Genomic DNA, 12,266 nt, shown 5'->3' with positions numbered 1-12,266 from the left:
TGAGACACAGCGGGGGAGGTAGTGGCTAAAGCTGCTGGCATCCAAGGGGGACAGGACCATGACCACAGGCACCCAAGGCCCCATGTAAGAGAGCAAAGCCCACCCCCTGAGACCCCTGGAGCCCTGCTGATGTCCACAGTATGACCAGACTGGCAACATCAAGATTCATGTCCCACAGAGGAAGGGGGAGGCATCCACGTTTCCCCCTAAACACACACACACAACACACACACACACACACACACACACACACACACAACAGAGGCCTCTGTGGGAAGGAAGTCCTTGCTCTCTCAAGAAGGGAACTAGTGTCCAAATGTCTTCTTTTCCTCCTGGAGGAGGAGGGCACCAGTGTTTTCTGATGGGCTCACCTGTGTCCTGGCTGCCTCCTCAGTCACACCTTGGGGTGTTTACACCCAATGAAGGGTACACGCAGGCCTGTAACTGTGTCACTGTCTCCTGACGTCACCAGAAAGTCTCCAAGCCACAGCAAGTAGACTTAGTTGAGATGTGAAACGTAAGAGATAAAGGCTTCAGGGTTAACAATCTAGATGTCAGAGTCAGACAGCCATGGATTCAAGTCCCAGTTCTGCCACTTGAAGCCATCACTTCACCTCATGAGCCTCAGTATCCTCATCTGTAAAATGGGTTTTGTTCATAGAACCTACCTTACGGAGTTGCTATGAGGATTCAGGGAAATCATGTACATAAAGCACTTAGCTCAGACCTTGGACCATAAAATCACTCAAGTATGTTCTCCTTCAAGAGAACGAGAGCGAGCAAGCCGTGAACTCATCGCACATCGAGTACTGTCTCAGCCACTTTCCAGCTCTGAGACATTGGGCAAGAAATTTAACTGGTCTATTTTCTTCTCTGCAAAATGGGGATGATTTCATGGTATTTCGTTCATAGTATCAATGTGAAAAATAACTACAACGAGTGAAAAGTACATGGCATACAAGAGTCACTCAATAGACAAAGCTCTTAACATGATGTTTATTCATTCATGTTCATTCATTTTGATTCAATTCTTTCTACTATTTTTGAAGTTTTCAAATAAGTGTAACAGATCTTCCTTCTGGGTGCATTTGGCTTTTTCATACCTTCTTCCCTCCCAGACCCCAAAATAATTGTATATTTCTTTTTTGTTTGTTTGTTTGCTTTGATTTAAAAAAAAGAAAAAAAAAATTCACTTTGTCACCCAGGCTGGAGTGCAGTATCACAATCTCAGCTCACTGCAACCTCCACCTCCTGGGTTCAAGCAATTCTCCTGCCTCCAACTCCCGAGTAGCTGGGATTACAGGTGTGCACCACCATGCCCAGCTAATTTTTGTATTTTTAGTAGAGACGGGTTTTACCATGTTGGCCAGGCTGATCTTGAACTCCTGACCTCCAGTGATCCACCCACCTTGGCATCCTAAAGTGCTGGGATTATAGGTGTGAGCCACCACGCCCAGCCAGAATTGCATACGTAATCTTAGTTCTACTTAGCATGTGCTGCTTTGGGGAATGTTTCTGGAAATTTCAGAAAGCATCTTGTTAAATGAGACCCACAGACCCTAGAAGTGTTCTTGCTGTATACCTGAACTTACATGAGCTGGGTCAGGGGAGCTGGGCAGGGTGGGAGGGGCAGAAATGGGCAGCATCACCAGACTCTACCCAGGAGGAGAGCCCCCTTCCCAGGACCAGGACTGGAGAGTCTGGTTTACCTGGATCCAACAGAGATCTCATCTTTGGGGAACGTGGAGACTGAATTCTGGGCAGAGCCCAGAGCCCAGGTCAACTGGGCAGGAGTCACCACACAGGTGTCTGCTCATCCTGTGGGACAACCCCTCATGGACAGTCAAATTATTAAAGAACCATGGAATTGCAGTTAAGCTTTCAAAAGAATCTTGTTAGAGATACATCCTAACATGGTTACTAACAACAAGATATAATGTCTGGAATTTGCTCCAAAATAGCCTGGGCTGGAGAGACACTGGGAAGGGTAGATGGAACTAGATTGACCTTCACTTGATCATTTGTACTTAACAAGCTAGGGCTGCTGTTGTTTAAACCACCAGACTGCGTGGTTTAAACAACAGAAATTTATTTTCTCACAGCTCCGGAGGCTGGAAATCCAAGACAGAGTTGTCAGCGGGACTGGTCCCTCCGAGGAAAGAATTTATTCCAGGCCTGGGTTTGTAGACAGCCATCTTCTCCTTGGATCTTCATATCATTTTCCCTCTGGGTCTGTCTGTGTCCAGGCTTCCTTTTCTTTTTTTATTTTTATTTTTTTAGATAGAGAGTTTCACTATGTTCCCCAGGCTGGTCTTGAACTCCTGGACTCAAGCGATCCTCCTGCCTCTGCTTCCTAAATTGCTGGGATTACAGGTGTGATCCAAGACAAGCCACCAAACTTCCTCTTCTTATAAGGTCACCAGTCACACTGAATTAGGGCCTGCTCTAGCTATCTCCTTTTGACTTGATTACCTTTATAAAGCCCTCATCTCCAAATGAGTTCACACTGTGAGGTACTTGGGGTAAGGATTTCAACATATAAATTTGAGGGGGGGGTCACAATTCAATCCATCACACAATTACTGAAGATGGGAGATGTATGCATTACACTAGTCACTCTATTGCTGTATAAATTTGCATTTTCTTCATAATAATGGGTGGAGTGGGTAGGCAAACAAGGGAACAGTGCTTCAAACAACTGACTCAACTCCAGGTTAAACTCCAGAGAGGTAAAACTTGTTCTCCAGAGCTCAAGGGAAATCCTGAAACTCTACTGTTTTAGAAGAGACTATGCAACCGTGGGAGGTAGAGAGCTTCTCAGCACGAAAACATCCAAGCCCAGGCTGCATGACCACCAGTGGGACCTCCTGTAGGATTCTTTCATGGAGGGGAAGCTGGGCTGGCCAACTTCTATAACTTTGTCTAAAATCTTGGTTGCCAAAAAAAGCCAGTGCCATTGTGGACTGCATTAACAGGACGGTGGCTAAAGGCAAGGGATGGGAGAGTCCTGCTCTACATAGAACCGGAACGGATCAGCTGGATTATGGTGCTCCATGCTGAGAATCCCTTTGCAAATGGTATATTAACCACTCAAGAGGGACAGAGTTGCATCTGGAGAGGAGCGACCAGGTGCTGGAGGAAATCGTGCCATAGCATTCAAGAAAGACTGTGGAATCTACTTTACCAGTCCCTCCTGTATTCCTGCTAGAAAGATTATAAGCAAGTTTCACAACAAATACGCACCCATATGTATTTCTTTTGTAGTAATCATATTCCAAGGAAACTCCTTTTGCTTTTGTCAATTAACAGTTACATATCTTAAAGAGCTTCCCATATTAGAACACAGATTATGCTTCTTTGTTTTTAACTACTGCATAACATCCCATTCTAGGGTAAATTATGTTACCAATCCCCTAGCAATGATCATTTTGACTGTTTCAAATATTTCCCTATAGCTAACAGCACTTAATAATTAATTTCACACAGGCTGGGCATGGTGGCTCACGCCTATAATCCCAGGACTTCGGGAGGCCAAGGTGGGCAGATCACCTGAGGTCAGGAGTTCCAGACCAGCCTGGCCAACATGGTGAAACCCCGTCTCTACTAAAAATACAAAAATTAGCCAGGCGTGATGGCACATGCCTATAATCCCAGCTACTCGGAAGACTAAGGCAGGAGAATCACTTGAACCCAGGAGGCAGAGGTTGCAGTGAGCTGAGATTGAACCATTGCACTCTAGCCTGGGCAACAGAGCGAGATTCCGTCTCAAAAATAATAATCGTCATCATCTTACATGTATGTCACTTCACATATGAATGAGTTCATTTGTGGAATAAATCTAAGTTAAACAAATATTATGGAAGGAAGGGAGGAAGGAAGGAAGGAAGGAAGGAAGGAAGGAAGGAAGGAAGGAAGGAAGGAAGGAAGGAAGGAAGGAGGGAAGGGAGGGAGGGAGGGAGGGAGGGAAGGAGGGAGGAAGGTTGGTTGGATGGTTGAGAGAAGGTACAGGGCTCGGGAAGACTTTCCATCCTTCCTGGGTACAGCCACCTCTGTGACCTCAAGCAAGCAGACATGGAGAAATGAGCGAAAATCACAATCAGACAGGCAGCAGGAAGGTTCTGGACAGAACTATCCTGGATCCTGTCTCTTTATAGTGACACCTGTACACCCATTGGCTTGGTCCCTTTCCCCAGGATGAGAGAGCGAGTCATGAGACTGGGAAGGAACTACCACAAGGTCCTTTCCCTACCTAAGTGCCTTCCATCACCCACTGGTCTGCAATAGAAGGAGAGGCCAGAAAGGGCAGTGAGCAGGGAGGGCAGGTAACTAGGGCCTTACCCATGGGGGTAGGGGTGGGGGGCAGACAGCTACAATGTTCATGAAGTGGTGGCACAGAGTAGGCATTTGAAGCAGAAGCAGTGGCTATTTACTCCTGCCCCCAGGCTGGCCTACAATCTAACCCAGGGCCAGAGGCAGGGAGAGAGCTTCCAAAACAAGCATGAGGCTTGGATGCTAGTCCCCCAGAGACTCCTGGCTCACCTATTCCCTTCCCTGGGGCAAAGAACCAAGTGACCCCTCTAGAGATCACTCTTCCTGGGGTTTCCACGAACAGCTGATGGGCTGAGATCATTGGTACATCCACATACACCTCACGTGTGTACACACAAGCCCACACATGCTCTCTTCCTCTACCCTCTTGAGGCTGACAAGTGGATGTGGTCTGTAGCATATTCAGTATATTATAAATAAAGTCTCCTTTTCAGCTATGAAAACTCAAGATTTGAGAGAGAAGCAGGTTGTGGGGTGCCATAGGGTGTGGGCAGAGAAGGGGGCTCTTTAAAGGGCTCTGGCTTTCAATAAACCCTGAATGACACCACCACCCCAAGGGTCCTTGGAGCTGCTTAAGTCCCTTTGTGCTACCCCTAAACAGCAAGTACAGAAGCAACATTTGAGTCAACATGGTGCTGTTTACTTAACAAAGCAGTGGCCTTCCGCTTGAAGTGATCTACAGTAGTAGACACCACTTCTGGCTTTCATGGAAGGCTGCAATTGCAGTCTTTTTTTTTTTTTTTTTTTTTTTTTTTTTTTTTTTTTTTTTTTTTTTTTTGAGATGGAGTCTCACTCTGTTGCCCAGGCTGGAGTGCAGTGGCGTGATCTCAGCTCACTGCAAGCTCCGCCTCCCGGGTTCACGCCATTCTCTTGCCTCAGCCTCCTGAGTAGCTGAGACTACAGGCGCCCGCCACCACGCCCGGCTATTTTTTGTATTTGTATTTTTAGTAGAGATAGGGTTTCACTGTGTTAGCCAGGATGGTCTCGATCTCCTGACCTCGTGTCCACCCACCTCAGCCTCCCAAAATGCTGAGGTTACAGGTGTGAGCCACTGCACCCAGCCAACCGCAGTCATTTAGAGTGGGTCAAGGAGAGGAGTGGCAGTGAGCCCTTCAGGAAGCAGACCACCGTGGCCAAAGGGAGGCTCTGCCTGTGCGTGGTTGGGGGAGGCAACACAGAGAAGCCAGCTGTACCCCACAACCATGCACCTCACTGTGGCTCCCACAAACATGTCCAGTCATGCCCTCTCCACCCCCATGGTCACACCTGGGCCCACCTACACTCACACACACAAATATTCACACTTCCGAACATCCATCCATACACATGTACTCTGTTACTCAGCCCCACTCACAAGCGCAAATGTACCTGTGCTTACCAGGCTTGCATACTGCTCAGGGTCCAAGACGGTGGTGGCTGTTGCTCTTCAGGTCCTCTGTACTGCAAAGGGGGCAAGAGGCAGTCCCCAGCTAGGTGCCACCGAAGGAGGGGACTCCTAGGAATAAAGCTGATTCTCAATAATAAAGTCACCCTTGGATAATACCACACCCAACACACAGATGTCTCCACCAGAATTTGAGTTTATGGACTCCAGACTGTGTACTGCCTAAGAAGTCTGGCCAAAAGGATGGGCGACGGGGTGCTCTGCTGAAATCCAGTTCACATTCCACTTGGCAAGCCACAGGAGAGGAAGGGATGCCTTCCACCCAGAAGAAGGGATGCCTTTTGCTAAGCTGCACGAAGACACACTACGGGCTACCGCAACCCCAACCCCCATGGTCACGTGCACACTCACATGCATGTTTGTGATCCACATGTTCAAAGTTGCATGCTGTACAAGCATATTAAGGTATAGCCACTCCTACATATGCAGCCACCAGCATGCAAGGTACATGGCACAGAACTCTCTTCATTAGCACACCCCTTCCTAGGGATCCAGGCACAGATTCTCCTGCTGTCCTCAACCCCCATTCCAGGCCCTGTGCCCCACAGACAAGGCCTCAGAAGTGCCTGATCCCTCAGGAACAAAATCCAGTGACCAGGCAGGTCCCGCAACAAGTTACTTACCTGCCCTCTCTTACCTGACCCAGGATGAGGCCACTGCCAGAGTGGCCCCTGTTGAGGACAAAGGCTGACATGGAGGGCTCTGCTAGGTGACCAAGAACATGGCCCGCCCACCTCTTGGGTTTGCAGTGGGTGAGCGTGTGTCTGGGAGAAAGCAAGGAAGCAGAGGAAAGGGAGAACTCTGCCTCCAGGAGGACCTTGCAGCCCCAGGGAGTCAAGTGCCAGAGCAGCTGTCTCCAGACCCATGGCTTCCAAATAAGCCAGACCCTCAGCCAGTGCCAGCCACCCAGCCCTAGCTGTGCTTTTACTTACCCAGGAAGTACAGGGGGAAGAACCCCCACAGGCCCTGGGGCACCTTCCTTTAATTACTCCACTGGTGACTCCTGAAACTTTCTTACCTTCCCTACAAGAAAGAGGCTCTCTAGCCTAAAGAGTCTTCTATGGGGGCCCAAAAGCCCCTCTCTGTGCACAAGCACCGTGCCCTGAAGGCAGACGGCAGAGGACAGAGGCAGTGGCCCCAGCCCAGACAGCCTCCCTCCACTCCCACCATTCTACTGCAGACAGGCCCAGGGCCCACGGGCTCTGGCTGACCTGGGGATGGGCAGTCCCTGGCATGGCTGCCCCTCCAGCTCTTCGGTTTTAGGAGAGGGGAGGGGCGTCCACATTCTCTGGAGAGCAGAGCCCTGCGAAGTGACCCTGTTTCAGAATGAAATTGAGCTGCCATTTTCATCTTCTTCCCAAATGTCAGCAGCGTTAGATCAGATTAGGAACTAATCTCTTGCCAAAATTCATTTCCGAACAAGAGAGGTGGCTGCGGGCGATGTGGAGGTTTGTCATTGGTTTCTCAACTCGCGGTATCCTTTCTCTCCCTGTTACTGGGGTGGGAGCAGAGGTAAAAGTTGGAATAGACTGCACTGAGGCCCCGAGGAGGCCTAAGGAAGGTGAGGCAGCGGCACCAGGTGCAGTGGGAGGAAGCCCGTGGCATTAGGTGAGTGGGCAGCCATGCTGGCCTTGTGCTCCCTAGCTGTGCAGAGCCAATTGCTCAGGCATCCTTCCTGGGCTGGAGAGAAACAGGAACAAGGGCCAAGCGAATGGGGCCAGAAGGACAGGGCCTGATGCCTGCACCTCATCTTCTCTGAGGTCCCTCCCCAAACCCCACCTAGTCCCCCACCTCGGTGTCCCCAGCCTCTCACCCCAGGGGCCAGAGTAGTAAAAGGAAAAATAAAAGGCAATTGCAACCTAAAGAGAGAGAAGGAAAAAAAGGAAAATAAATGCCCAAACGCACTGGTCACTACCTTGCAGGAGGCCTCAGTTGACAAGTGACCAGAACACAGCCGCTGGCCTGAATGCATAATCACCCCCAAGTGAAAATTCCCCCATCTAATTTGATATTTGGTTCTTTGCAGAAGCTATAGCCTTCGTAAATAATATACAAAGTAAGAAACCTAATCCCGCCTGCTAGAATGTTTAATTCATCATTATGCGAGCTAATTGGAAGGTGATTATATGGTAATTGCTCATTAGTGGTGTATATTTATCGCTGTACCTTATGTCAAGGCCATGGGAATTGTGTAGAGTCTGTTCTCTCATTTCAAGGATCAGTTTCAGAAGCAGGAGCGAAGCAGGCAAGATCAAGTTCTTTCTGACGTCAGGGTCCAGCCAGGGCTATGGAGACCCGTGCTATATATAGGGCCTGGAGCTGGCTGGGAGCAGGGGACGTCTGGGGCCAGGCTGAGGCCCAGCCCTCCAGACGTTGCCGGCAGCCAGGCCACCGCCAGGCGAGGCCAATCCTCCTCAAGTCATTTTCCAAATGAGACTCCATGCCCATCCCAAGCACCTCCGGGACCCCCAGGTGCATTTTGGCCTTGTGCTTGTGCTGGGAATGGAGACCTTACTTTTGTGCTGTCTCTCAGGAATGACAGGAGGGGCAGTAAATGTGGGGTAGGGAGGAGGATGGCGAGGCTGGATATGGAGATTGAACACTGGGTGGGAGATAGGGATCGGAAGGTGAGGTTTGACTTGGTGAGGAAGGTGGAATTTTGAGTACTTGTCTCATCCCTCTCTCCCTGCCTTGCCAAAAACATTCTCTCAATCACACCACCCAGCGAAGCCGGATGCTGGCTCCATACTGCCGGGCTGGTATTTAGGGAGGGAAACCCAGAGTAAACCGGGAGCTTACTCCCCGGGGTAATCGGCGGAGCCACGACAAATGAACTCGAAGCACGAAGAACGAAGAACGGCGGGACGTGAGCGGAACCCAGCCACAAGGCCAGCGCCTGGGATGGGAACTTAGGAGAGGCAGGAAGGCGGGTCTGAAATCCTGAGGGTGTGGAGAGATGGGGAGGGCTCGGCCTGCAGGTGGAGGTGGGGGCAGGGGCGAAGCCTGGGGCCTTAGCCCCGGGGAGGACCAGGCTCTGGCACTCGGAGTCCAGCCTCCATGCGTGCATCTCCGCACGTGGGCGTGATCTTTGGCGCGCTCTGGCGCCCCCTCAGAGGAGTGCGATGCGCCTCTGCCCTACCCGGACCCCAGCCCTGGGCGCCGGTCCGCCGCCCGCTTCTGGCACCCCGACTTGCAGCTCCGGTGCCCTCCTGAGACCCCCCGCCGGGCAACAAACACTAATAAACAAAAGGCCAATTAGACGCTGGGGCGCGGCTGATGAATGGACCTTGCGCTTCCAAGCGTGGCGCCGCCTAGAGTTTTCTGGCGCACCGGGTCATGTGGGAGAAGCCATCTCCCGGAGAGGGGTCACGGCTGGGGTCAGAGGGTTCTCAAAACTCCCACTTTCCCCTGGCTACGGGGCTGGCTGGGGCAAGAAAATCCGGCGGCCAAGCGGAGGGTGCGGGCTGGAAGCTGCGGGCGAGGCTCGAGCGGCCCCGCAACGCAGCCCGGCTTTCGGGCGCGGTCTCCAGACGCTGGAGGCCGGCATCCTCTGCCGCCCCGCCCGCGGCTGCTTCGAGGCGGCGCCCCAGTAATTCCAGCGCTGATTGCTGGAATAATAAAGATTGGTCTAGAAAAATGCGCAGTTACACAAAACGGCTGTTGTTTGCCAGACTCCGGAGTTAGTGGGGCGCTGCCGGATGACATCCCAGCCCAAGCCTCCTCACTAGACACACACGCCTCGATCCCAAGACACGCAGATGCTGCCCTAGGGCCAGGCATGGACATCCATCACAGGGACCCCCATCCAAACACCGAGAAACGTCCCCGCAAGCCACACACACACCGAAGTCACCCCATTCTCTGAGATGCACAACTCCAGACGAATTCACAGAGACACAGTGCAACTAGATCGTGGCACACAAATTCAATAAACTGCATTTCCATACCGTCATAGGCACTCTGCAGCCTCACAACTGCACGTGCTGGCCCTAACTCAAAACAATCTAGACGCACAAGGTCAACTAGACATCTTGACCAAATCTACATAAGTAGCCCCGGCCGCTCCAGCCTTTAACTTACTCAAACAATTAGCACTGACACAAATTGACTAAAGTCCTAGCTGAGACACACAATTCTATTCCACAATCCACACAAATGCCATTATACCACAAACTAGTGCTCTCACCCTATACAAACATACAAGTACAGACCCCTCACCCTGCCAGCCTTACACCGACTTGGACCAGCCCTTAAAACCCCCACCACGAAGCGGGGCCCTGGGCCAGGCCTCTGAGCAGCCAGAGTCCCTCCCCAACCGGCCCGCGAGTCCCAGACTTTGTTTCCTGCGACTCGAGGCGGGGACGGGGAGGAGCCGAGGTTTCCAAATCCGCGCGCAGGCCCGAGTCCCTTTTCTGCCTGTCCCGCCTGGCGCGGCTCTCAGGCAGCCACAATCCGCCCCTCGCACAAAAGTGGCCCGGCAGGTTACGGGCCGCAGCCAATGCGCCAGCTCCTGCTCGGCTTGCCTGCCAGGACCAGAGCCAGAAGGAGCTTGGAGCACTGGACACACAGAAAGAAAGCCAGGAAGTTCGGAGGTCGAAGGCTTCTCCCACCCTAGGACTTTCTGGCGCCTCCGCGAGAAACGCACGCGGAACCCATGTGTACCTCGCAGGAGAATGTAGCCGCGGCACACGCGCGTAATAGATTCGGTTTGACCCTCTCAGGGCAGCGCAAACGGAGAATACGTGCCTCTCCCGAACATGCACTTGGCCAAGGGGTCCTACAGGGAAGGTCCACAAGTAATTAACAAGGAAAGGGAACATGGATCAAACTTGTGTCCTATACCCCCATTCGGGGTCACAGACAGGACCCTATGGCAACATGTATACAGTTCACCGTGTCCCAGGAGGAGCGCAGAATCTGACCCACGCTGCCCATTGAGCCCTGCCCGGAAGCATCCAGGCCTGGCACCCAGGGAGCACGAAGGGGCACATAGACCTGGGGCACATGGCTCCCACACCCCACTGCTCAGCCCAGCAGGCGCACACTGCGAAGGGAACGCAGAGGCAGGGCACACGCGCACCCTGCCCCGCGCCCCACGCCCAGATAGTCATCGTGGGATGGCATCTCGCAAATATTTATATTCCTCAGCGCCACGGCAGCCTGCGTCCACATTAGACGCTCTAATCCTGCCACTTTAAATAGATGAATTAATAAAGCAAACGAGCGGCTAATAAGCTGACTGTCCTGCCTTTTTGAGGCGGAGGAAGGACTCGAAAGTGCGCCAAATTTGTTTGCAGTGGATCAAGGCGAGCCGCCTCTGCTTCACTTTCTTTATCTTAATTCCGACTTGAAAAGATATAATTATCTAGTTTGAACAGAGCTGCTATCAAATCCTTCTTTGGGCCGGGAAGGGGGGCGTTGGAGTGGATTGCGGCTCTCTGAGCCGCTCCGTGCAGCCGGAGATAGCGCGTAATGAAGATGTGGAGGCCTGAGATACAAAGGGCATTAACCTCATTAGCATGAAACCTTTTCTTCTTACCATTGTGGGACCCTTTCAGCCGCCTAATCCCCCCTATTTTCAAAGCTTGGTTTGTAATAAAGCTTTTAGTTTTTTTTTTTTCAAAGCTAATAGTATTCTCTGATGATTTTATTGCTGTTACACTACATAGGACGTTTACCCAAAAAAAGAAAAATCTTCCTCACCAACCCCCTTTTCTTGTACTTAAAAAATATAAAGTATATAATTTTGGCAGAAATAAACCTTTTATTAAGACGGAAAATTTTTTTCTGGACAGACCATTCTGAATTTTAAGAATGTTTAAGAATGCGCTCAGTGTTTGAGGTATTCCGGGTTTCGGAAGGTGAGTGGAAGGAAAAGGTAATTTGTACTTGTTGAAGAGAAAGGGATGCTTTGCGGGAGCGCTGACTGCAAAGCGCTTGAGACAGCTAGTGGTCACCGAGGGTCGTGCTGTCAAAGCGCCTGGAAGCCCCACGAGGGTTTCCTGGATACCCCGAGGCGCACCTGTCCCTGTGAGAGGCAAGCCCGGGTCTCCTGAGGCCACCCCGTCTCCCTCCTCCCGCCAGCAACTCCCGGCGGTGGAGTAGCCCTCACAGCACACACACCTTCCAAGAGGGGTCTGTGTGAAAACGCACTACGAGCAAACAGGTTTCTACAGAGGGACAGAGATGGCGGAAAAGAGGGGAGGGCTAGACAGGCAGAGATGGGGGAAAGGAGAAAGAGACGGAGAACGAATTCTACTTTAGAGAAGAGGAGGAAAAAAAGAAAGAAAAAATTTCCATAGTGCCCTATAGTCCCCACACGTGCACGGAATGTCTAATCTTAACTTTTCAAGGCAGGATGTTAACAAAGCTTGTATTTTTGCCCTGCATTGTAACTTGGCCTTATCACAGTGTAAAGGGTGGGGAGATTGTCCTAAATTATGTCCAGGCAGCCCCCCTGGATCCATGGATTAAGAGATTAAAGGAGACCACT

The 12,266-nt window shown here is 51.2% G+C and overlaps 1 protein-coding gene across 1 annotated transcript in view; it reads left to right on the top strand.

Moving 5' to 3' along the window:
- Window positions 1-12,266, top strand: part of SHTN1 (shootin 1) — a 905,549-nt gene that overhangs the window by 233,080 nt on the left and 660,203 nt on the right. The gene's annotated exons all lie outside the window — the stretch shown is intronic.

This window comes from Macaca thibetana, chromosome 9, assembly GCF_024542745.1.
Source record: "Macaca thibetana thibetana isolate TM-01 chromosome 9, ASM2454274v1, whole genome shotgun sequence".
Classification (NCBI taxonomy): Eukaryota; Metazoa; Chordata; class Mammalia; order Primates; family Cercopithecidae; genus Macaca; species Macaca thibetana.
The sequence above is the reverse complement of the archived record's forward strand: the minus strand, read 5'-3'. Positions and strand labels throughout refer to the sequence as shown.